Below are 26,889 nucleotides of genomic sequence, written 5' to 3'. Positions count from 1 at the left end.
ATGGTGAAGACGATTATTTGATTTTTTTTGAAGAACCACTGGATAAGGGCCAAGAATGCCAGATTTTAGTCTCACCAGTACTTGGCCATGAGATTTTTAAGATTACTGCTAATCCCCCTTACGTATAAATGAAGGAATTAGCAAATGTCTTCATGTGGGAATCTGAAAGAAGAAGGAAAAACAATATGAAAAGTTGACAGAGCAGCAGGCTAGTGCAAGTGTCATAGAAACAAAAGCACTACCTGCTCTATTCAAAAAAAGTCCTTGATTTCTCTCTCTTCCTTTCCCTTTCTAACCAGTCTGTAAGCAAGATTGTTGTTGTTTTGGGTTTTTCTGTTGGTGGTGGTGTTGTTTCTTTCTACCTCCCCATTGAGGAATACTTGAAAAATTTTTGACAAGGATTCTGATTGCTATTTTAGAATGATGTGCCAGTTTGGATGTATTATGTCCCGTCAAAAGCCAGATTCTTTGATGCAATCTTGTGGGGGCAGACATATAGTGTTGATTAGATTGTAATTCCTTGATTGAGAGTTTCCGTGGAGATGCAACCCACCCAACTGTAGGTGATAACTCTGATTAGATAATTTCCATGGAGGTGTGGCCCCACCCATTCGGCATGGGCCTTGATTAGTTTACTAGAGCACTATATAAACTCAGACAGAAGGAGCGAGCTTGCTACAGCCAAGAGGGACACTTTGCAGAACACACAGGAGCTGAGAGAGGAGCTGCAGATGAGAGACAGTTTGAAGACGGCCAATGAAAGGCAGACTCTTGCTCTGGAGAAGCTAAGAGAGGACCAAATGCCCCAAGAGTAACTGAGAGTGACATTTTGAAGAGGAGCTGCAACCTAGAGAGGAACATCCTGGGAGAAAGCCATTTTGAAACCAGAACTTGGAGCAGACACCAGCCATGTGCCTTCCCAGCTAACAGAGGTTTTCCTGACACCATTGGCCATCCTCCAGTGAACATACCCGATTGTTGATATGTTACCTAGGACACTTTATGGCCTTAAGACTGTAACTGTGTAACCAAATAAACCCCCTTTATAAAAGCCAATCCATTTCTGATGTTTTGCAATCTGGCAGCATTAGCAAGCTGGAATAAATGATCTTTCCAACTGTTGTGGAAAATAGATTGTAAGGGGGTAAGAATAAAGTAGACCACTTAGAAAACCTCTGCAGAAGTCCAGCTGAGGGATGATTATGGCTTTGACTAGGGTGGGAGAAGTAGATGCCTTGGGGAAAGCCACACTCCCAGAAGAGCAACACCTGGGATAGATGGTTTTAACATTCAGATAGACTTCACTAAAATAATCCAGCCTGTCATTAACCAAACAAACAAGTAAATAATAAGCCTCACAGGCTAAGACTAGTACCCAAAGTTGTTACAATATGTTATCTAAAATGTCCAGTTTCCAACAAAAATGATGAGTGAGACAAGCAAAGAAAGAGGAAACCATAACCCTACACCTGTGGGGGGGGGGGGTGCAGGCAACAAACTGCCTATGAGATCAACCAGATGTTAACCTAACAGAAAAAGATTTCAAAGGAACCATGTTCACAGAACTAAAGGAAAGCTTGATTAAAGGAGAGGAAGATATGTTGACAGTGTCTCATCAAATATAGAATACCAATAGAGATCAGAAATTTTTTAAAAACAACCAAATGGGAATGCTGGAATTAAAAAGCACAGTAAAGTAAAAAATTCACAGAGGGGCTCAGCCATAAATTTGAACTGGCAGAAGAAAGAATTAGCAAACTAAATATATAGATTGATAGACATTGGGTAACCCAAAGAACAGAGAGAAAAAAGAATGAAGAAGAATGAAGAGAACCTCAGAGAAATGTGAGACACCATTAACCACACCAACATATCCATAATGGGAAGTCTGGAAGGAAAAGAGAGAAAAAAAAAGGAGAAGAAAAACATAATGAAAGAAATAATGGCTTAAAACAATCCACAATTTATCAAAAAACAATAACAATATATATCCAAGAAGCTTCCAGTGAACTCCGATAAGGTTAAACATAAAGAGATCCACAACATTACTTTTTTTTTTTTTTTCAGTATGTGATACACTTCACTCCGTTTAAAATAAATTGCCTCAGCAAATTCTTGCCAGGCTCAACTCTGGTTTACATAACTATTTGCTACAGTTAAGGTAATAAGTTGTAAGGTGTTTCAGTTTGCTAAATCTGCCAAGAATGCAAAATACCAGAAATGGATTGGCTCTTATAATGGGGAGTTATTAGTTCACAATTTTACCATTCTAAGGCCATGAAAATGTCCCAATTAAGGAATCAACAGGACAATACCTTCTCTGAAGAAAGGCTGATGACATCTGGGGTTCCTCTGTCACATGGGAAGGCCCATGGCCAGAATCTGCCAGTCCTTTCCTAGGTTTAGCTTCTGGTTTCCGTGGCTTTCTCCAAAATGTCTCTGGGCTTCTGTGTTAGCTTCTCTCTTAGCTTCTCCTGGGGGCATACTCTGGATTACATATCTTAGCTTCTCTGAGCTTTCTCCAAAATGTCTCTCTCAGCTTCTCTCATAGCTTCTCTAAGCTCTCTCTCTCTCTCTCCGTGAGCTCTCTTAAAGGACTCCAGTAAAGGATAAAGGCCCACCTTGCATGGGTGTGGTCACTTCTCCATGGAAACAATCTAATCAAAAGGTCTTACCCATAATTAGGTCTGCCCCCACAAGATTGGATTAAAAAAACATGCGTTTTCTGGGGTACGTAACGGCTCCAAACCAACACACAAGGTGTAACTATCTCACACAAAAGGAGGTTTTATTCTAGAGCTCCATCTGCAACAAAAAGCATCTTCAATAAATGGAGAGAAGGAGGTTTGATTTATAATATTTTCACAGAAGTGGAATATACCTCATCCTTATAGAGTCTATTTATATGACTCATTTTATATGAAGTTAAATGAAGGTTTGATATCACAACTTATTAAAATTACTGAGCATCAAAGACAAGGAGAAAACCTTGAAAGCAGCAAGAGAAAAATGATGCATCACTTACAAGGGACTCTTAAGATTAACAGCTAACTTCTCAGAAAAAGCAATGAAGGCCAGGAGGCAGTGGGATAATAAAATATTCAAAGCACTCAAAGGAAAAAAATGTCAACCAAGAATTCTATATCCAGTAAAGCTATTATTCAAAAATGAAGGAGACAGATTGCTTGCTGGCTTAACTCAGAGATGCTTGGCATTTCAGACCACTGACACTGATGCTTAGACATGCTTGAAGATGCAGACAGAAGAACGTTTAGCTAAGAGATGAAGCCCAGAGTTTGCCCCAAGATGTGCTAAGACAGGACCCCCAGGCCACTTAGGAGAGGACATCCTGGGAGAAAGAACCAAGAACTTACAGGAGCTGAGAGGAGCTGGAACACAACCCAGGATCAGCAGATGCCAGCCCATGTGCCTTCCCAGCTAACAGAGTTTTTCTGGACATTCAATGGCCATCTTTCAGTGAAGGTACCTGTGCCTGTTTGGATGTATTATGTCCCCCCAAAATGCCATGTTCTTTAATGCAATCTTGAGGGGTCAGACGTATTAGTGTTGATTAGGTTGGAACCTATTGATTGAGTGTTTCCATGGAGATGTGACTCAGTCAACTGTGGGCAAGACCTTTGATTGGATAATTTCCCATGGAGGTGTAGGTGGGTCTTAATTGAATCACCAGAGCCATATAAAAGAGCTGACAAACAGAAGGAAACTCAGATCTGCAACTTAGAGGACATTTTGAAGACAGCCATTGAAAGCAGATGTTTGCTCCAAAAAAGCTAAGAGAGGGACAACATTACCCCAAGAGCAACATTTTTGAAAGATGGCACAGGAGCTAAGAGAGAAGCTGGGAACATAATCCAGGATCAAGCAGAATGCTAACCACAATGCCTTTCCCACCTAACAGAGTTTTTTTCCAGACACTACTGGCTTTCCTTCATTGAAGGTACCCTATTGCTGGTACCATACCTTGGACATTTTTATGGCCTTAAGACTGTAAATTTGTAACCAAATAAATCTCCTTTATAAAAGCCAATCCAGATGGAAAGAACCTAAGATGGCGTCTAGGTGAGACAGGGCAAAAAAACACCTCCGTGAAAAACTACTAGATAAAAACCAGGAAAGTGACCCCAAGAGCACCAATTTCAGTGATGCATCAGCTGGACAAGATCTGCTAAAAACCACAGGGACCATGCATTTTGGTGAAACTGGGAGTCTGCATTCTGAAACCAGTGAGTAAGCCGACTGAAAGCCCCGTGGCCGTGCTGTGGTGTGGGGAAACCGGGGGTTGGCATTTGGAGACGGACTAGTTCTTTTTTAAAAAAAAAAAACAGGAGTGGCTGCAGTTACGACGGTGAGAACCGCGCAGTGAAGCACGGCAGGAATGGGTTGTGCCAACCTCTCTGTGTCTGGCATGGAGGATAGACTGCTTGCTTGATTCCCTCAGGGCTGGGGGCAGAGAGGGAGAGCAGCCGGCTCCCTGGTGGGCTGGAGACACTCCTGCCTGGGGCTGTACCCACAGTCCAGAGCCGCACCAGGAAACCCAGTGTGACGGGGAGTGTATCCCACAGCACTGCGCAGACACCATAATATCGGCTGTGGACAGTGGCCTTGGGTGCATACACAGCTAGTTGTCCCGGAGCTGGGAAGGCAGAGCTGTGCGAAAAGGGGTGGGGGGGTTGAGATGCCCCATTCAGCCATCTTTGCATCAGGCTGGGAGGCACCCCTGCACGGCCTGGCGGCCTGGGGCTTCCCTTGAGGAACGACGCGCACTTATGATGTAGCACAGCCTTCCCTCAGCAGAGGTCCTGGAAGATCACAGCTAAGAAGGGGGGCCCACTTGGAAAACGCAGGGATGCTACATCAACGCCAGGGAGTTGTGGGTCAGCGGCAGAGAAAATCTGGGGCAAAACTGAAATGAAGGCTTAGAATCTTGCTGCAAACAGCCTTGAATCTCTGGGAACACCTGGGAGGTTTGATTATTAAAGCTGCCTCTGCCTCCCTAACCACCCAGACACACCCAACCCCACAAGTTGTATTGTTTTACAACTTGAAAGAACCCTTCCTATCAAGCAAAGCAAATGCCAACGAGGCCAAAAACAACAGAAAAATCTTAAAGCATCTGATAAAAACAGTTGATATGGAGTAACCCAATTCCCAAATACACCCAAACTCAAAATATCAGAAGAGACACAGGTACTTGGAGCAGTGTTAATCAAAGGACTTACAATCAAAGGAATGAGAACATGGCACAGGATATAAAGGACATAAAGAAGACCCTAGAAGAGCATAAAGAAGAAATTGCAAGAGTAAATAAAAAAATAGATGATCTTATGGAAATAAAAGAAACTGTTGGCCAAATTAAAAAGACACTAGATACTCAATACAAGATTAGAGGAAGGTGAACAACGATTCAGTGTCCTAGAGGACCACAGAACAGAAAATGAAAGAACAAAAGAAAGAATGAAGAAAAAAATCAAAAAAATCAAAATGGATCTCAGGGATATGATCGATAAAATAAAACGTCCAAATTTAAGACTCATTGGTGTCCCAGAAGGGGAAGAGAAGGATAAAGGTCTAGAAAGAGTATTCAAAGAAATTGTTAGGGAAAACTTCACAAACCTTCTACACAATATAAATACACAAAGCATAAATGCCCAGCGAACCCCAAATAGAATAAATCCAAATAAACCCACTCCAAAACATATTCTGATCAGACTCTCAACTACTGAAGAGAAGGAGCAAGTTCAGAAAGCAGCAAGAGAAAAGCAATTCACCACATACAAAGGAAACAACATAAGACTAAGTAGTGACTACTCAGCGGCCACCATGGAGGCGAGAAGAGCAGTGGCATGACATATTTAAAATCCTGAGAGAGAGAAAATTTCCAACCAAGAATACTTTATCCAGCAAAACTCTCCTTCAAATTTAAGGGAAAAGCCAAGAGAGGAAAAATGCTCCAAGAGCAACTAAGAGTGACATTTTTGAGGAACTGCAGGCCTAGAGAGGAATGTCCTGGGAGAGAAGCCATTTTAAAACCAGAACTCTGGGGCAGGCACCAGCCACATGCCTTCCGAGCTAACCGAGTTTTTCTGTACACCATTGACCATCCTCCAGTGAAGGTACCCAATTGTTGATGACTTACCTTGGATACTTTATGGCCTTAAGACTGTAAATTTGTAACCAAATAAGCCCCCTTTATTAAAGCCAATCCATTTCTGTTGTTTTGCAAAAAGGCAGCATTAGCAAACTGGAACAATAGACTTTTCAGGATGATGGATTATTTTCTAGGATCTAACTTCTAAGTGTATAAGGGTGGGGAATAGAGAGCACCATCTATAGAAATTAGAGGAAAATTTCCTGGAGAGAGTTGCTGCTACCACTCATTAAATACAAGGAAATGGATTAATAAATTATATATATATATATAATATAATATATGCTTCTATCTGTTACATAGGTAATTCTAAATGGATAGAATAGTGGATAGAATAGCAGCCTTTAATGTATTTATACAAATCTTTGTAAAAGTAATTTTCTTCCCAGCCAGCAATATTAGTGGGATTGGGGAATTGGATGTTTCATTGTCGCTTGAGTCTGCTTGTTTAAGATAACTTCATTTCCAGATTTATATGGAATGAGAGCAGTTTGCTTTTTTTTTTAAGACAGTAACTGCCTGTCCTGCTTCAATCTGAAATGTATGTGTTCTTGTCACAATATGAAGCAGGGACAGCATCTTGGATTGTGAGCATTATTTCCCAGAAAATAGAGAAAAACAGCAGTCTTGGACAACAGAAGAAAATTGTCAGCCAGTTAGAAATTATCGTTTGTTTTTAGCATTTTTTGCAGACACCCTAGATTGGAGATTAGTCTGACATCTACAATTGTAGCTTTAGTTGCCATATCAACTCTTTGATAAAACCCAAAGGACTGTTTCTAGATATTATGATCTAATTGATAAAATATGTCCAGGTCTTGATTCCCTGTTTCTTTCTACAAGTATGTGAGATTTTTCTATAAACACATTGCTGTGTTCCATTTGTACAAATGAAGTTTGTACAAAACAAGATATTTTGCAGTGGGAGGAGGAAATAAGGGGTAAGACAAGGTGGATGGTAGCCAAAAGCATTTTCCCCGAACCTCATATTGGCATATAAGACTCTTATGTGCCTGTAAATGAATGTGGAGAAAAAGGTTAAGAATATTGATTAAGTCAATTTATTTATTCTTGTTTTGGAAGTCCCAGGAGTTCTCAGAAGGGATATGTAATTTTTGCTGATGTAAAAAGTTTTTACTTTTAGTTAACAATAGCTTCAATCTGCTTTTTTAACTGCATGGAAATACTTTAAAAATTGATATTTGGATTCAGGACAACTGAATATGCACAGGGAGAACACAAACACAAAGATTTCAAAAACAAGAACATTATTTTATTGGTAGAAGCATTAGTGTGTAGAAACTTCCTGTGGAGATAGGATAGATGGAGGATAATTTGAAGATAAGCACTGAAGAAAATGACTGTTTCTGAGCATGCATTTTGGTCATGAAGTATCTGAGAGTATGATTGTGATCTTGATTGACCCATGGTAATTTGTTGTAGGTGGATGCCTGTCTCAGAAGAACTGGCCATTACATATGAAACAGCACTAATTTTTGATAATCTTATAGAGAAAATTTTATACTGAACTCAACTCATTTATTTTTTTACATTGCTCCTATGTTGAAGAGGATCTATTTTTATGTTGTTTTTGCTTTTTGGCATTTTCTCCTTTGATACTCAGTTTGCACAAGCCTTAATCATTTAATCTTGAATCTGAGCCATGGGCTATTTTATGGGAAGAGAATGTCTTGTTTTGTTTTCTGTTATATCATGTGGCTTGGTAGAGTTTTATATCAGTCAGGGTTCAACCAGAGAAACCAAACCAGCAGGAGATATATATTAAGAGATTTGTTGCAAGTGATCGGCTTACTTGATTGTAGGGGCTACATAGGCAAGTCTGAAATCCATTGCACAGGCTGGAACTCTCAGGCACAGCCTGAAGCTGCTATCTACAGAGGAAATTTCTTCTTCATGAATCCTTACCTCTGTTCTTAAAGCTTTTCAAGAAATTGAAAGAGTGCCATATAGATTAAAGAGGATTATGGACTTTAATCACATGTACAAAATACCTTCACACCAACACTTAAACTACTGTTTGATTGGTTAACTGGAGACTATAGCCTAGTCAAGCTGACACAAAAAAAACCATCACGGTCTATCCCTTGTCAACGTGGCACCTGTAGACATTTCCTTAAACCATACTTAATCTCCAAATAAAGACAATAGTAAACTTATTCTTCCAACTAACATAATACAACAACTGTCCTGCATATCCTGTCCCCAACAGAGGATTCAAAGTCCTTGAGTGACGGTCATTATCCTTTGATACCCTATAACTTAAATACTGTGATATAAAGATAACCATTATTAATGCATTTTGTGTTAGATGATAAAGGGATAAGAGAAAAAAACAAAAGTATTTGCTACATATATATATAAATATTCATAACAAAATAAGAAATACTCATAACTATTACTGTCCTCAACTCAGCAACTGGTCACATGGTTGTAGTTTGTATTTATAACTACTTTATTCCACTACTCATTCATTTCCTACCCCCTTTGCCATCAGCAAGCACTCAGCTGGTCTTGATTTTTTCTTTGGTAGGGTGACCCAAACCTTCATTCCTGAAGGGTCTGGGCCATTAGCAGTCCTGACTGAATTGGGTTGTTGTAGTTTTCCATTGACTTAAATTACAGGACATGGTAGTACTAAGAGACATCTTAAAGGATCTCCTGAATTCCAGAAATATTCTTTCTTACCTCCCACTGTGTGGCAGCCCAATTCCCCTTGGTAATCAGGATCAATCACCCCAGCCAGTACAGTGACCCCCTTCTTTGCCTGTTGATTCAGAGGTATGAGAAGCCCAAATGGGTGAGTGGCAGTCTCAGCTTCCAGTTTAGTGAGATCATTGTGGTGTCTCCTGGTTGAAGCATTCCTGTTTTTGAGCTAAGACCTCAAGATTAACAGAGACTAAGGTCATGAGGGGAAGGAAAGCAAAAATTTTGCTAGTGGATCACTCGGAGTAATAGTGAGTAGAGCCACTCCCATTTCTACCCTTTGTTTCTTGGATCTGTGAATTCTGTCTGTGGGATAATGGCACCAAATACTAGACACTGATTTAGAGCATATATGGCATCCCAGAGGACATTTCCTCAGTCCCACAAGGTATTGCCACTTACCTGATGGTGTAACTAGGTCTTTAAAAAGCCATTCCACCATTCTAGCAAGCCAGCTTTTGTAGGATAATGGGGAACATGGTAAATCTAGTGAATTCCAAGAGCATGGGCCCATTGCCACTGAATTGCTTGATCAGAAGCAATACTGTGTGAAATACCATGATGGTGGATAAGGCAGTCAAAGTCCATGAGTGGTAGTTTTAGTAGAAGTATTGCATGTAGGAAAAGCAAATCCTTATCCAAAGTAAGCATATACTCCAATAAGATATATATATCTGGCCTACCTCATGATAGGTAGCTACAATCTATCAGTTTAAAAGGGACATAGAGGGAAATTATAGACGAGCAAGTAAGTAAGGCTAGAATGAAGCCTGTGGTACTAGATTAAAGCTGGAAATATTAGTGTGAACTCACGTTTAGCATAAGACACATATTTATACGCCCACATATACATACATACAGAAATAAAATAGACGTGGATAAGAATACATAACATACATTTTCTAGCTTTGTCTTAAGCCCAGAAGCAGTGGCGCACAGTAGCAATGGGCACACCCAACTCCCAGATCTTGGTTTCTAAATCCCATTCTCCAAAAAGGAAACCAGGACTCTTTGAAGAAACGGGGTCATTGTAGTTCTGCAAGCAGATAAAGAAAAGATGAGCCTGGAGCCAGGAAAGCGGGAAAAGTGTTTCAAAAAACAAAAGGATGGGGCATGTCAAAGGGATACAGGAGTCAGCTTAAAAGAGCTCCCAATGACCAAACCTGGAACAATTTGAGCAACAAGATAGTGTGATATATTGGATTACAACCCAAAGTATAAATAAATGGAAGAGAATGGACAAATTTTCCTTACAGAAGAATTCAAATAATAAAGTAGATATCTCCCTCTCCAGGAGGTGGAGCTTAATCCCACCCTCCCTTGAGTGTGAGCTAGATTTAGTTAAGTAAACCATAAATTTACAGTGAAGAAATCTGTCAAAAACTACCTGTTCCAGTTTGCTAGAGCTACTGGAATGCAAAATACCAGAAATGGATTGGCTTTTACGAAGGGGATTTGTTAGGTTACAGATTCACAGTTCTAAGGCCATATAAGTGTCCCAAACTAAGGCATCAAGAAGAAGATAACCTTCACTGAAGAAAGACCAATGGGGTTCCTCTGGGGTTCCCTACTGTCACATGGGAAGGCACATGGCCAGAGTCTACTGGGCCTTTCCCGGGGTTGGCTTCTGGTTTCTGTTGCTTTCTCCAAAATGTCTCTGGGCATTTTATCTCTAAGCATCTCTGACCACTCTTCAAAATGTCTCTGCCTTTTATCCTCTCATAGAGGATGCCAGTAAGCTAATTAAGACCCACCTTGAATGAGTGGGGTCACATCTCCATGGAAATAATCTAATCAAAAGATCCCACCCACAATAAGTCTGCACCCACAAGATTGTATTAAAAGAACATGGCTTTCTGGGGTTCATAATAGATTCAAACCAGCTACTACCTTAACCAGATGTTCAAGTTTAATATCACCAATGATTAGTCATGCTTATATCATGTAATCCCTGAGATAATGTGATAACATGGGAACTTTACCTCTGCAATATTCTTCCCCAACACCCATAATGCCCAACTAATCATGGGAAAAACATCGGACAAACCCAAACTGAGGAACATTATACAAAATAGTTGACCAGTACTCCTCAGAATTGGTCAACTAAGGTCATGAAAACTAAGACTGAGCAACCGGCACAGGCCAAAGGAGACTAAGAAGACATGATAACAAAATGTATTGTGGTTCACAAGACTGGAGCCTAAATACATACAAACAAAAAGGCAAAAGTGTAAAAACTGGTTAATTTGAATAAAGTCTGAAGTTCAATTGATAGTGATATATAATGTTGGTTTCATAGTTATGACAAGGTACCAAAGAATTATAAGATATTAACTTTAGGGGAAGCTGGTTGAAGGGTATGTGGGAACTCTCTATATTATCTTTGTAACTTTGCCAAGAATCTAAAATATTCCAAAATAAAAACTTCATTTAAAAAAAGAAAAGAAGAAAAGGCAAATGGATAATAGAAAGGATCGATTTTTTAAATTCATTTTGATTTTAAAATGTGCTAATTAGTCTATCACAACTCACTGTGATCTAATGGTGGCTGCCCTATTTTAACAATAAGAAGAAAAGGGGCGAGAATTGTAAACAGAACTTAGTTGTATGGAATCCTAGTAACATCTATTAAAAGTCTCTGATGAGAATAGTAATATCAGGAGTTTTTTGTTTGTTTATGTTTTCTTTGTAAAATGATACACAGAAGTTACTTTGGCTGAGATGAAAAAAAAAGTGAATTGATTTTGCAGCAAAGAAAGGGGAGTGAGAAGAAATGATAATTATCCCTAATTCCTTGATAAATGGATTTTAATCTTGAACTTCTGTTAGTAAAGTGGCATTACAGAAATGCTGGATGGTGTAAGAAAGGAATGGCTTAACTTAAAAGTTCTGGCAGCTCATCCAGAAAGCTTGCCCAGGAATGCTCAAGGAGATCAGAAAAGGCTACAGTCCTGCCTGAAAGTGCAATTCCTAGCCATGAGGTAGTTTATAATTCTGATGAACTACAGAAATTTTGTTCAATTCATAAGTGGTTCTTAGCTGTCAGTGGAATACTTTATATAATGTTGGGGAAACAATGCAAGCTAACTGTCCTAATCAAGAGAACTTCAGAGTAAATATAGAGGAGCTAGTGAGATAAAACAATGAACATACTAAATAGTATAATAACCATGACTTGACAAACAGACTAGAAGAAGGTATCCAGATTTCGCATGAGAAAATATCTGGCAAGAGATTTTATATGTTCAGTGTGTAAAAAATAAAATGAAACCACTTCCACTGCCCTTTAAGATGCGTGAAGGGAGGTAGGCCTGCATGGTATTTGTTATTTGAGGGGATGAGTGAATGAATGAGATGAATGAAGGGATGTTATAACAGAAAAATTAAACTAAAGGCCTCCAGAATGAATCTGGTCCACAGACATATTGTTTAGCCAGCACACTGTTTTTAAACATTTTAAATTTGAATGCATTTAGATAGCATGAGCGCTCCAATATGTCTAAGTCCCCAACATTCTGTTATCTTCATGTGACTACCTTTCCTTATGTTACCTAGCTGGCTTTTGAAGGCCATGGCAGAATAAAAAAGAAGGGAGACTATAACAGAACCCCAAATAATAGCAACATTTCAGGAATGGGCAGAGGAAAAGGAGCATGTAAAGGAGACTGAGAGAGCAGTGGAATACACTGGTGGAAAACCAGGAGGAAAAATACATCATAGAAGCCAAGAGGACAAAGTGTTTTAAAGAAGGTAGTGGTGATCATTGTGTCATGCAGAAAGAGCAAGTGTGATAAAGATGAAAATGTACCTACTGGATTTAGCAGTATAGATGGTGGGAATGGGAGATACTGGCTTTGAAATGATTGGAAGGTGAGGGAATGGTAATGACAAATGCAGGGAACTTGTGTCATGACAGGGAAAGTAGACAAGGAGCAGTAGCTACATGTATACAGTTAAAGGAGGTATTTGGTGAGCCAAAAGGATATGTAAATATAGATGGAAAGAAATCAGTAAAAATGAAGAGATTGAAGATAGAAGAGAGAAGGGAAAAATCTATTAAATGAGATCCAACAGATATAGGTGCTGTACATTGAATCTCGGGTACAAAAGTTAACTTTAGTGAAGAGAATGTCGAATGTGGAAAGGATAGGTATTTGTAAGTTTGTAGTTTGGTAGCAGGTAATTGGGGGTATTCTCATCTGGTATTACTCTAAAACAGGAGGTGAGATGGTCTGCTTAAGTATAGTGGGAGAGGCAAGAAAGTTACAGGAGTGATTGAGGGTGGGATTGAAGATTTGAAAAGGATAGAGAAAGCTTGAATTAACTGCTGTGAAGAACTTCAAGGAAGGAGAGAGAGCTGACCAGGAAAACACAAAAAGGATATCTGATAGTATTGCATGTCCACCTGATTTTAGAAATACTGAATTTGTACTACCCTTTAAAAAAACAGAAGTAGAAGTGTGGGGCATTGAAGTAGTGATGTATGTCAGGAAAATATACCCGTGTGTAGAATTCTATAATCCTGGGAAGGGGAAATGTAATGCAATAATTTAATAGCTCAAGCTCTATAGTGAGATTTGGGGTCAAATCCCAACTTTGCCACTTACTAGCTGTATGACCTTGGACATATTATTTAACCTTCTTAAGCGTCAGTTTCCCCAACCTTTCTAAAGAATATTTGATAGGTGGTTGTGAAACTTGAGAAAGCATTCCCTCCTCCTCTACCTTTTCTTCTTCTTCCTCCTCCTCCTTCTCCTCCTTATTTTTCTTCTCTTGTTATAATGAGAAGAATTTGGGTAAAAATCAAAGGAGAGGAAAACTGGAAGTCTTATTCCACTCTTAATAATTCTTAATGGCCTTTCATATACTAGAAGGCATGAGAGCAACCAGTAGAGTCACTGTGTTCAGCCTACTTCTGGCAAATAAAAACTGCTCATAATTAGATGCATAACATAAACTTAAGAAGAGCAGAGAAATGATAAACATGGTTTCTTGACCTGAGACCCTAAAGGGGAAGAGTCAGGTGAGCTGGGAAACTGTCAAAAGTATAATCCTGACCATGCAAACATAGATTATTTGAGGAATTAAGAGAGAATTCTTTAGACTGCAGCTACAGAAATTGAAAGATGTGTCTAAGAGTGGGTAGAAGAGAATGTCAAAGAACAGTGAGAATACAATCAAATATACTATATCCCAAAATAAGTATAGGGTCTTAAAACATGCTGTGGATGACAAAGTAGCTTATCTGATTTGGTTTAAAGGATTAAGAACAAACAAAATATAGGCATATTGTTTGGGACCTATGATATGTTAACACATGTCAAAGGGAATGAGGGCACTACTCAATTCTTATTTTTCTTCTCAAGATGAATGATCTTTGGCCTAGAAATAGTGGAACAACCGTTGGTATAAGAAACTAAAGCTAAAGATAGGTGAATAAAATTAAGTACACACACACAGATATGCATTCAATTCTTTCAGCTTAGTTTATGTACATCTCAGGGTATTAAAAGTCCCTGTATGCAAGACTTCTGAACCTTTATTATTAATATTCAGGATTTGTAGAAAGCTATGGAGATTCTAGGAAGCTAGTTGATGGATAAATTTAAAAAAAAAATAAACAAGATGATTCTGCATACTTTAGGCTAATAAATTAGACTTTAATTCTAGACATGATTCTTAATTATAAGATGATTTATGATCTAAGAAAACAAGATGGCAGGTTGAACACTCTTCCCTCCGGAACACCACTAAGTGACAGAGATACATTTGGAAAATAATAAACCTAAACTTGTACCTCTTACCTCACACATTTCACAGATTGTACCCAGTTGCTCAAGTCAAAAACTGTATAAACATCTTTGACTTATTTTCCTCTTTCCCTCACCCTGCATCACTAGTTCATTAGCAAGTTCTATTGACCTTACTTCCAAAATATCCACATTCTATCGCTTTCCCTCTATTTCAGTTGCTTCCACCCTAATCCAAGCCACCACCATTTCCACTCAGATTATTGCAGTTTCCTACTAGGTGACATTCCTATTTCTACTTTTAATTCCTACAGTCCATCCCCACAACATCAGTCAGGGTGATTATTTTTAAGTGTATGTCAGAATCATGTCATTTCTCTGCTTAAAACCCTCTAATGGCTTCAAGTCACATGTGAAATACAAATCTAAACTCTACCCCAGTTTACAAGGCCCTTGAGATGTGGCCCTTGCATACCTCTCTGGCTTCATTTTATACTACTGTCATTCTGCCTCAGTCTACTCCAGCTACAGTAGCCTTTCAATTTCTCAAATTTGCTAAGCTTATTTTCATCCCAAGCCCTTTGTGCTTGCAGTTTCTTCTGCCTGGAATAGTCTATCCCCAGATTCTTACATGACTGACTTCTCAATCATCAAGGAAAAACCAATGAGATACCAAATCTCATTCTTTGTATTGGCAAAAATTAACAAAATGATAGCAACCATGCTTGCAGGGCCTCAGGGAAAATGGCAACATGCATATCTAATAAAAATATAAATTATTTTGTAGAGCAAGATGGCTGTAAAGCTAAAATTGAAAATTTGGAACTGAATGAAGATGAAAATACTACTTATAAGAACTTGTGGGATGCAGCTAAAGGAGTTTTTAGAAGGAATTTTGTAGCACTAAATGCTTATATTTCACAATTAAAAAGGTCTTTTCATCAATGATCTAAGCTTCCACGATAAGAAACTAGAAAAAGGAGAGATTAAATGCAAAATAAGCAGTTAAAAGGGATAAGAAAGATAGGAGAGGAAATCAATGAAGAAGAAAACAGAAAAATAATAGATAAATTCAGTGGAACCAAAATCTTGTTCTTTAAGATCAATAAAATTAGCAAATCTCTAGTCAGAACAATCAAGAAAAGATAGAAATGATAACAAATGGCCATTATCAAAAATGAAAGAGGGGACATCACTACAGGTGCTACACATATTTAAAAAGACAAAAAGACAATCAAAACAACTTTATGCCAATAAATTCAACAATTTAAGAAATAAATAACCTGATTAGCCTTATTTCTATTAGAGAAATTTAATTCATAGTTTAAAATACCTTCCAACAAAGAAAACTTCAGTCCAAATGGCTTCAGTAGTGATTTCCACCAAACCTTTAAGGAAGAAATAATAACAGTTTACCCAAACAGTTACAAAAAGTTGAAGGAGAAAGGAATACTTTCGAATTCATCTTGAAGCCACCATTAATCTGATACCAAAACCAGAAAAAGATTACAGAAAAGTTTACTGCATGCCAGTATCCCCCATTAACATGCAGAAATTCTTAACAAAATATTTGGAGTTGAATCCAGCATTATATAAAAAGAATATTTCACATCCAAGTGGGGTTTATCCAGAAATGCAAAGTTAGATTAACATTTGAAAATCCATGTAACTTACTATATCATCAGACTAAAAGAAAAACCAGATGATCATTTCAATAGATGCAGCAAAGACATTTGCCAAAATTCAAAATCCATTTGTGGTAAAATTTCCAGCGCACTACAAACAGAGGGAACTTCCTCATCTTGATAATGGGCATCTAGGAAAACCAGCAGCCTTTTACAAAGGTTTGGAGAGAGAAAGGCCACATCTGAGCAACAAAGAGATTGCCTGGAAGCACCTCTTAAGCATAATTATAAGAGGGCTCAGCCTCCTATTTACAACCTTAAATTTCACAAGAGCAAGTCTAAAGCCAAGGGCTTGATTTATTAAGTAGTGGGTTCCTAACTTGACTTAATGTATATTCTCTCCCAAGAAAAATGGTCAGTTTCTTCCATTATCTTCACTTAGTTTACAATCATCATTACTCTCAACTTTAAACAATTATCAAGTTACTTTTATGTTCTTTCTTATATTTTCCTCTACTTTTTATGTTCAGTGTCTTTTATTTGTACTCTCTGAAGAAAATCAATAAAGTTGTTTTCATGTTGATTTTTTAAAATAAGAATACTTAGAAACTTTAGTAAAAACAAAAAAGTTATGCAGAAACAGAGTGCACCAAATGTGAGGCAACTTAATTTGTGTCATGGTGTGAACAACCAAAGTTTAAGAATAGTCTATTTAACCCTAAGATTGGGATTTCTTCAGGCAGAATAGGTTTAGAAATGTGATTACATTTCCTCCTGTTCAGACTTTAATCACCCTACTCTTTTTGGTAGGTAGTATTTACATAATCATAATGTGGTAAACAATTTTTATTGGTTTTCAGTTTTCATGATCAGTCTGTAGACAAACACAGAAGATAATTATAGTTACAGAATGGTGAATAAATCTTATGAATACCAATAATGTACAGTTGGTGGTATAGCTGACAGATGGCCAGAGATAACAGTATTAAGAGAAGTGGAAGTGTAGAGGCACTAAACTTCCTCCTCTTACCTTGTGTGGAATTAAGAGATAGTTTCTAAAGTTGGTGAAACAAGAAATAAGGCATTCAGTATATTATTTAAGGATATGTGGGTAACTAAAAGAATTGGAATGATATCATTAGTTAAACAAGATAGAAAGGAGGGAGAAATCTGAGCTCATCTTTCCTATTAGGAAATGAAGAGAGACTCTTTAAAGCTGATTAATTAAGAAATAGATGTGTGTGTATAATATGTGGTGGGAAGCACCAGAAGAACACAACAAAAACAAATGGAAATAAAACAAGTATAGACCAGAGAACTTTTAGTTTACATTAACACGTTGTGATGTTAAAAATTTTTAATAATATGCCTATATTACTTTTTTTTTTTTAATTATTTGCCAACAAAAACAAATAGCCTAATCTCAGTGTTTTTTTGCAAGGTTTCTGAACTGGAAGACCAGAGAAATGAGGTAGGAAAAAAATTCTAGATTTCACAAAAGGAATTTGAACCCTGTCTCATAATATCCTTTGGACAAGACAAAAATTGTGTACCATTTCATAGTACAATTAATGGAATTCATCCCTGGCACCCTCTGTCTTTAAACATGCTTAAACTGATTTTTCTCTAGGTAGTCTGGTCAGGTATGGGAGGACAGGGATTAGTTCTATTCATGTGATTCAGAGCTTTGTCCTCAGTCTGTCCTATTCATCATAACCCCAGTTTGGTTTGGTTGGATAATTAATAATAATATAAATTCGTATAAAATGTTAGTGCTTTACAGTTTATAAAACACTCCTAATGTCTCATCAAATCTTTAAAATAATCAATATAGGGTGGGCAGGGCAAGATGGTGGCATAGGGAGGTGTGGAATTTAGTTAGTCTCTAAGAGCAACTAGTAAATAGCCAGTAACAACTAGAAAATAGTCTGGAACAACTGATGGGGGAACATCCGTGACTGGACAATATCATACACCAGTCTGGAATGAGTGGAACAGCTGAGATCGCAGCATAGAACTGTAAGTAGAGCCCCCCAAACTGCAGAGCTGGTGCCCTCCCCCACCAGCATGGCAGGCTGAGTTGCAAAACTTTGCTGTAGGAAAAAGAAGTCCCTGCCAGGAGCAAGAGAATGTAGCTCCACCAAGCTCCAGTTGCGGTTTTAATTGACAAATTTGGACTACTGAATACATGCTATGAGCAGAGATAAACCCGGAGCAAGCAGGAAAGGAACGCAGAGATTTGTCCTAGTGGAGAGGATGCAGGGCTGGTTGAAAAAAAAAAAAAAAACTGCATAAATAAATAAAAACAGAGGCTTTTGGAGTCCACTGAGATCAGAATACTGGAAAAGGGCTTTGTCCCAAGAAAAGGGGCACACAGAACCAGGTACCAATTCCAGTTCTTGCCTTGTGAACTGGAGGGCTGGGGTCTGGTTCTGAAAAGGGGACTTCTTGCTTTTTTCTCCTTTTTTTTTTTCCCTCTCATTCTACATAGCTCATTAGAGAAAGCCTCAGACATTTTCAGTTGTCAGCACTGACCCAGGCAAGGGTGAGTTAGTTAAGATAGTCAGAGAGTGTTTTAAAACTTCAAATTCCATGTGAGACCAAGGGAAGAGATGTTTAGTTGGTGCAAGATCTATATTTCCTAAACAATTTAACTCACACAGTTCATTCAAATACCATAATTACATGGAACAAATACCATAATTACATGGAACTTCTAATAGGAAGTGCGACCTGGTAGGTTTGCATAGGTTAATGTGAAATAGCAACATATCCCAAAGCAATTTGGACAGAGAATAAAACTAAATATGCAGGGCCTCCCTGAGGAGCTGGAGGGATATGCAGAGGTGTTGGACTTCCTCACCTGGAGTGTTGCTGCTGTTCTCACAAACATTGAGGACTGGCAGTTTGATGTGCTGAACCCTCTATCACAGGACTTGCCCTTATGAGGCTCATTACTGCAAAGGAGAGGCTAAACCTGCTTTTAATTGTGCCTAAGAGTCTCCCCCTGACTATATATATAGTTGTATAGCAAAACCTAGAGTGGTCAATGATGGTGATTAAATGTACAAATGTAAAAATGTTTTTAAATGAAGGAGAGCAAATGAATGTTAACATTGCAAGATGTTGAAAATTGGATTGTATAGGGTAAAAAAATACAATCAATGCAAACTAGAGTCTACAGTTAATGGTAACATTGAAAGATGTTTCCATTAATTGTAACAAAGGCAATATACCAAAGCTAAATGTCTTATGAGGGGGATATAAGGGATCAATATGGGATTCTTGGTAGGGGTTATGTTGTCTGACCTTGTATTTTAAAATACAATGAGTTGTATTTTATTTTTATTTTTATTTTTATTCTATCTTTTGTGTTTTTATTCATTTTTTTCTCCTTTTCCTCTTTCTTGGGGGAGAAAATGGAAATGTCCTCCTGTAGATTGTGGTGGTGAATGCAAAATTATGTAATTATACTGGGGATCATTGATTGTTTACTTAGGGTGGATTGTATGGTGTGTGAATGAAACTGTTTTAAAAATAAACGGAGGGATACAAGTGCTGGAGAAAATATGGAGAGAGGGACGTACCTATTCCCTGTCGGTAGGGAAGTAGAATGATGCAGCCCAGCTGGATGCAGTGTGGTGGTTCCACAAGAAGCTAACCATGGGGTTGCCATTTCGTCCTGCAACCAAGTAGGTATATATATACTTGGAAGGTATATATACTTGGAAGAACTGAGAGCCAGGACATGAGTGGACATTGCACACTAGTGTTTATGGCAGTCATATTCATGATTCACAATGGATGGAGGTAGCTTAAGGGTACATGGACTGATAAACGGAATGGTGAACTGTGGTATATGCATACAATGGAATACCAAGTGGCGGCAAGAAGAAATGAAGTTGTGAGGTATACACCTAGGTGAATGGACCTAGAGGACATAATGTTTAGTGAAATAAGGCAGAATCAAAACATTATAACACCTCACTATTATGGACTAACTATAATGTGCAAACTCTGCGAATTGAATCTGAGAGCATAGGTTATTAGATGAGGGCTTATGGTAAAGGTTCCTAGATTGTAAGCTCTTACAGCAGTCACATCTATTCATAAGTTGTAGTGGTTTTCTTTAAATTGTGAGATGCTGAGATGTTTGTGTATAATCTGGTTGGTCCCTGGAATTTCAGTTATCTGGTGACACCTGAGACTCAGAGCCAGAATTCATCAGCTGTGAATGTCAGCATTACCCCATACAGAAAATGTTTTAAAAAGCTGAAAAAGAGAACAGACTTAAATTAGAGATATGAACAAAAAGGACTTGATTAGAACTAAGGTAAACCAGAATAAAGGGAAAGGATGATATTGATGTGTTTTGAAACCTCAACTTCTATGTGAGACCAAAAGAAGAGATGTTTATTTGGTGCAAAATCTATACTTTCTGTAGCGTGCTATATAATTTAACTTTTAGGGTCAGTTTATTCAAACACCTTGAATAGGGGCGAGATCTGGTTGGTTTGTACACGGTACTGTGAAACCCTGATACATCACAGAGTAATTTGGGGAGAAAATAAAAAGTATTTACAGGGCCCCCTTGAGGGCATGAGGAAAAATAAGGAAATACTAAACTTCCCTACCTGGGGAATTCCTGATATTTTCGCAAGCATTGGGAAATACCATTGTAGTAAGTCAAGTCCTCAATCTTAGGGCTTGCCCTTATGAAGCTTGTTACTGCAAAGGAGAGGCTAAACCTACTTATAATGGTGCCCAAGAATCACCCCCAGAGAACCTCTTTTGTTGCTCAGATATGGCCTGTCTCTCTCTAAGGCCACTCAGTAGGTAAACTCACTGCCCTCCCCCGCTATGTGAGACATGACTCCCAGGGATGTATAAATCTCCCTGGCAACATGTGACATAACTCTCAGGGATGAGCTTGGACCTGACATCATGGGATTAAGAAAGTCTTCCTGACCAAAAGGAGGAAGAGAAATTAAACAAACCAAAGCTTCAGTGACTGATGTTAGAAACAGAGTTGTACCTGGAAGAAAACAAAGGCTTACCTGATTGTGGAGGAGAAAAGAAATTTATTTTCATTCTTGCAAGAGCGGGCACCCGACCAAAAGAAAATGAAATGGTTGGCACCCTGAACAAAGGAGGCAGCACAATTTATTTCCTAAGCCTAACACGCAGGTCTCTCCCATTTCCCCTTTGACTAGGTACATTAGAGGTTATAGTTTATCCGAGAGAGCTGACTAACCCGCCTTGATTATACTTCATATTCCTTCACATTTCAGTGACCTTGGTTGTTACTTGTTTTTACCCAGATGAGGTGCTGGCATTAACTCGAGGCCCTTTCTTCCCCTCTAATCGCAGAGTCAGTTTCTGCTAGTCGTGTTTAGCTTCTGTTTCCCCTATTCCATGTCACTGTTATGTGAAAGCTAAACTTAACCTTTTTCTTACACTGAGAGATACCAAATGGAGTTGAGAGGTCATTCTGCAGGTTATTCTTATGCATTATATAGATTTCCCTTTTTAGTTTTTAGTATACTGGAATAACTAGAAAGAAATACCTGAAACTTGTTGAACTGCAATCCAGTATCCTTGATTCTTGAAGACGGTCATATAACTGTATAGCTTATATGGTGTTACTGTGTGATTGTGAAAACCTTGTGGCTTACACTCCCTTTATCCAGTGTATGGACACATAAATAGAAAAAAGGAAAGGGGGACAAAAAATAAATGAATAATGGGAAAAAGGAGTATGAGATGTTTTGGGAGTTCTGTTTTACTTTTATTTTTATTCTTATTCCTATTTTTTGGATTAATGAAAATGTTCAGAAATTGTTTCTGGTGATGAATGCACAGCTATGTGATAATACTGTGAACAATTGATTGTACACTTTGGATGAAAGTATGGTATGTGAATATATTTCAATAAAATTGAATTTAAAAAGGATTGATATTATTTAGTCCCTTCACATAGAGCTATGGAAACTAAAGTCCATGTTATAGGAAGAATAATGGATGAACACAAAGACATTTAGTCCCACACCTACTAAATCACAGTTTCTCTGGATGGACCAGTAATATGTATTTTCAGAACATTACCCAGATAATTCTAATGATATCTAGTTTGGGAACAATTAAACATGGTCCTTTCTACTTTCAGGTTTGTGCATGTTGTGAGACTTCCATGTCCTGCTATAATCTAACTGATACTCAGTAAACATTTTGTTATAATGCTATAACAAACATTTTGTTATAATTTTATAATGCTATCAATATCTTTAGCAAATAGTTTTTGCATATTTTTAAGGCCTCCATAGATTCAAAATAGTGTCAAAATTACCCATCCCTTGCCAAAGATGCCTATGTAGTGTTGTCTGAAGTCAACTTTGTGAACCATGGTTTCTGATCCTTTTGTTCTGTGGTTGCAGCACTTTTAAGCAATGTGAGTGGAGCCTCCATCTCTGAATGAATGAACTAGTAGACATAGTATGCTGTGTGGATTGTTTTTCATGGCTGAGTGGTTCTTATATACTCGATTTAGCAACCTCCTGCTCCCATCTCTCACTTTGCTCCAAACAAGCAATCCAGCATGGCACCTAACAGTGACATTTTTTGATGACATGCACTTACTACAAAGGCACGAATCTTTTTTGCAAAATAGCACAACTTAACTGGACCAAGTTGCAGAATTTTAAAACTATGATTCATTTGGTAACTATACAATAATGCAGATAGTAAAAAACTTTGAGAAAAACATACCAGCAACTATTTTGTGTAAATTATATATAACTATTAATATTAAGGTAGCATCATTGATTACTCTTAAACTAGTCACACTAGGGTAATTAAAGGTTTTCATATTTTCCTTATGCATACTCTGGGGCTTTTCATACTGCTGGAGGGCTCCTGGTCAAATGGGTTCCAGGACATGGCCCAGACATTTAAAACGCCACGATTTTCTGTGTCAAAGTCAGCTGCTCCAAATCTGGGTCCTTCTAAGTGTCTTGTTTTGTTGTTGTTGTTTTGTTGTGTTATATTGTTTTGTGGTTTGTTTTTTTCTTCCCAAATTTCTATTATAGTCTGATTTGCCTTCAGTGGATGATGGTTCTGTGAATATCATCCACTGGCACAAAAAAAAAAAATGGATTTCAAAATTGCTATTCATTTACCCAAAGCTACGTGGTGTCAGTGGCTGTTAGCCAGTTCTGAGGCTTCTGTAGTGAAGAATGGTGTGTATATACTTATGGTTATTTTGAGTGTATGAAAACATAAAAGGTCTTTTATTATGCTGGTGGTCTCAGGTTTTTATAGAAAATCCATTGACTATAAATCCCATTTCCCAGCATGGTTTTCCTTACCCTATATAATAATAAGAGCCCTAGAGAGAGATTCTTTGCTCTGTTTTATCCTCAGAGACAAGGAAGCCCCGTGATATCCTTTTGCTAGTTGTTTACTCAGCAGTCAGACCTCAAAATGCATAATTCTGTAAATGGCGTAAAATGAGTTATTTTTGTGATGCTTGTTGATCAGGTGGGGTTAAGGTGATGTCTTGAATGGGCCAAGGGGAAGGTCAGTTGGAATTGGAACTCTTACTTAATTTTCAAGTACTCTATTTGAAGGTATGTTGACTTTCCTTTAAGAAAGGGGGCATAAGCATTTCCTTACTGTGAATGACTCGATCTAGACAACTTTGGATGGTGGTTATAGTTTGTCACAAAACCATTGTTGAGGATACAGGAACAGGACTCCTTTTCAAATATGCTGTTATCATCGGTAAGAGCCAGAAGACTTCTTGCTTTACTCTCTGACTGAAGTTTAGGAATTTCCCTTTAGTTAGATGAATGTTCATAGCAGTGTTATATGCAATAGCCAAAACCTGGAAACCACAGAAATATCCTTCTTCGGGTGAATGGATAAATGAACTGTGGTATAACCATATAGCAATAAAAAGAACAAGCTAATGATGTATGCAATTTGGATAAGTCCCAAAAACGTTGTACTGAATGACTGTGAATGGTCCAAAAACAAGGAAGCGGTAACAATGAACTAAGTTCTGGTGTTTTAATACCTCAGATGCCTTCTGAATTAAAACTATTTCTTTGGTGGATATATGTTGGGCCTCTTCTCTCTGCATCCCCATGGAAAGCATTGCTGGGATACTAGTGTAGCAGATAATCTTCATACTTTTGTTGACACTTGTATTCCTTAGTTTATATTTAATTGACATTTTCTTCTTCTCAACTGTTAAACTTCTTTTACATACTTTAAAAATAAAGGTAACCATTCTACATTGAAACACACATCAATTGACTTAAAGACTTTTTTTCTTATTGAAGACCATAGAGAAATTCTGAAGACATTTCTAGCTTTAAAACAACTAAGACCTCTAAATTAGCTATTTGGTGATGGCTATAGCATGGTATTGTATTTAGCACAGCTTTATCACCAATCTCTTTTTTTTCTCAACTTTTTCTCCCTCATTTGCTGCTGCTTCTGGGCAGAATTAAAGTAAAAATATTATAATTTATGAAATCCCAGCTACATTCCCTTGGTGAAGGAGCAAATTAAGATCTAGTGATATATTCAAGAGTAAAGTGTTCCTTTACTAAAAATGAGGTCTGCCCAAGTCTCTAATTATATAGTAAGGCTCATATTTTTGTGTTAAGCACTGACCTTTCTCCAGAGTTCTGATTTTAGAGGTCCAATAAGGATCTTGAATCCAAATGTCTCCTACATCAGCACCTCATTCACATTCCCTTCTTATATTCCCAGATTCTCTCACTGCATTAGTTTCCTCTTACTTCTTCGGGTTCTTTCTCTTGAATGTCATTCCTTCTCCTCTGCCTATGTGCATGTTCAAGGATCCTTCTCCTTAAAAAAAACAAACATATAAACAAAACTAACAAAACCCTCATCTTTGATTTGCTTTGCCATTGAGCCACTGCACCATCTTTCTTATTCCAGACTTCTTGACAGCATAACCAACATTCTTCCCTTCCTCACCTTCTTTTTATTCCTGGTCTACTATATCATTCAACTAAAGCCATGTTCTTCTTGACCACTAGTATCCTCCTAATTGCCAAATGGTTTTACTTCTTTTCATTCCTTGTCTTACTTGACTTCTAATTAGCCAGTGACACTATTAACCTTTCTGATATCTCTTTCATTCCCTTGTTTTCTTTACACTGTTTTTCCTTCTTTCTCCTCATATCTCTCTATTGGAGATTATCTCCCCTGTTGGCTTTTGCATCCTCTCCCCCAAAGTATTTTACTGCTTCCTTTACCTCTACCTACTGGCTAAATATTGACAATTGCATCCTCTTCCTATTGTCAGTAGACCTCTCTCTATGGGAAATTTAATTCATTTCCATGATTTTAGCATAGATCATATCTCTATGCTGATAACCCTAAACTCTTTATCTCAGGTCCCAACTTTTCCTGTCTGAGATCCAAACTTGCCCTTATTACTGCATGATTTTATCTAGCCCTGATGATTTAAAGGTCCCTCAAATTCAACATGTCCAGATCCAACCTAGTTATCTCTGCCTGCCAAAAATGGCCTATTCTTTCCCTGTAATTCACAGCAATTGTACCATCCATCCATTCAGCCAGGCTATAATAACTTAATACCTACTATGTGCCAGATGTTGTGCTAAATCTTAAATGTTGCCTCATTTAATAGTAATAGATATAATGATAATAAGAAACTAACACTTAGTACTTTTGTGCTGAACTCTTCTACAAATCTTACATAAATTAATTAATTTAATCCTCACAGCAATCATTTGAGTTATGCTCTATTACTAACATCATTTTGTAGATGAGGAAGGGAGGCCCAGAAAGGTTAAGTAACTTACTTAAGAAATCACATCTATCAGAACTATACAGTATCCAGTTCTGTCTGACACCAAAGCTAATATTAAGCACTATGAAGTCCTAACTGTGCCACATCAGCAAGCTATCCTTTGTATACCACTCACATCAGCATTGTCTTTCCTGCCTCCAAAGTACCTATTGTCTTCCAAAGACCTTTATTTTACCCAGCACACCTAAGGTTTTTAACGTCCTTCCATAAGTAAATTCTCCATCAGGATGGCACATCTTTTGGAGTGAGGGACCATGCCAGTGCCCTTTGCGTAGTAAATAATAATAAACTATCCTTTTTACTGACTTTCCTTACCAAATCTCCTTCATGACCCACCCATCCCAACCTCCTTGCAAGCTTTCTGTTACCTGCTCCCATAGCACTTTGGGTAAACCATCATAACACCTGCTACATTATGTGTTAATTGTTTGGATGACTATCTCTTCTTATTTACCTATAAATATTCAAAGGTAGTCATTTATTCCTTATGTACCCCCATTACCAAACACAGAATTGATACGTAGTAGGCTCTCAGATAATATTTATTGGATATATGGAAATAAAATTTTTATTGATGATTTTAGAGGGGTAAATAGAAAGATCTGACACTGAATGGAATATTTCATTTATGAAATTTTATTATTTAAACTCTTTGGTCTCAGAGTATTTAGTTTGTGACTGGCCCGTTTCTGGAGAACTTGGAGATTTAGTTGGGATGCTCAGGAAAACAATTTTTTATCAGAGAAGCTG

At 37.9% G+C, this 26,889-nt stretch overlaps 1 protein-coding gene and 1 long non-coding RNA gene across 4 annotated transcripts in view; one reads left to right on the top strand and one right to left on the bottom strand.

The window, feature by feature from the left end:
• KIAA1328 (KIAA1328 ortholog) overlaps nucleotides 1–26,889 on the top strand; it is a 355,769-nt gene that overhangs the window by 232,823 nt on the left and 96,057 nt on the right. The window lies entirely within an intron of this gene.
• LOC119511901 lies at nucleotides 36–25,096 on the bottom strand. The gene is made up of 3 exons (XR_005212252.1): nucleotides 24,948–25,096; nucleotides 15,977–16,031; nucleotides 36–162 (listed from the first exon to the last, which is right to left on the bottom strand). It is a non-coding gene; the product is annotated as an uncharacterized LOC119511901 (long non-coding RNA).

The sequence above is a fragment of the Choloepus didactylus genome, chromosome 16 (genome assembly GCF_015220235.1).
Source record: "Choloepus didactylus isolate mChoDid1 chromosome 16, mChoDid1.pri, whole genome shotgun sequence".
NCBI classification, from domain to species: Eukaryota; Metazoa; Chordata; class Mammalia; order Pilosa; family Megalonychidae; genus Choloepus; species Choloepus didactylus.
The sequence above is the reverse complement of the archived record's forward strand: the minus strand, read 5'-3'. Positions and strand labels throughout refer to the sequence as shown.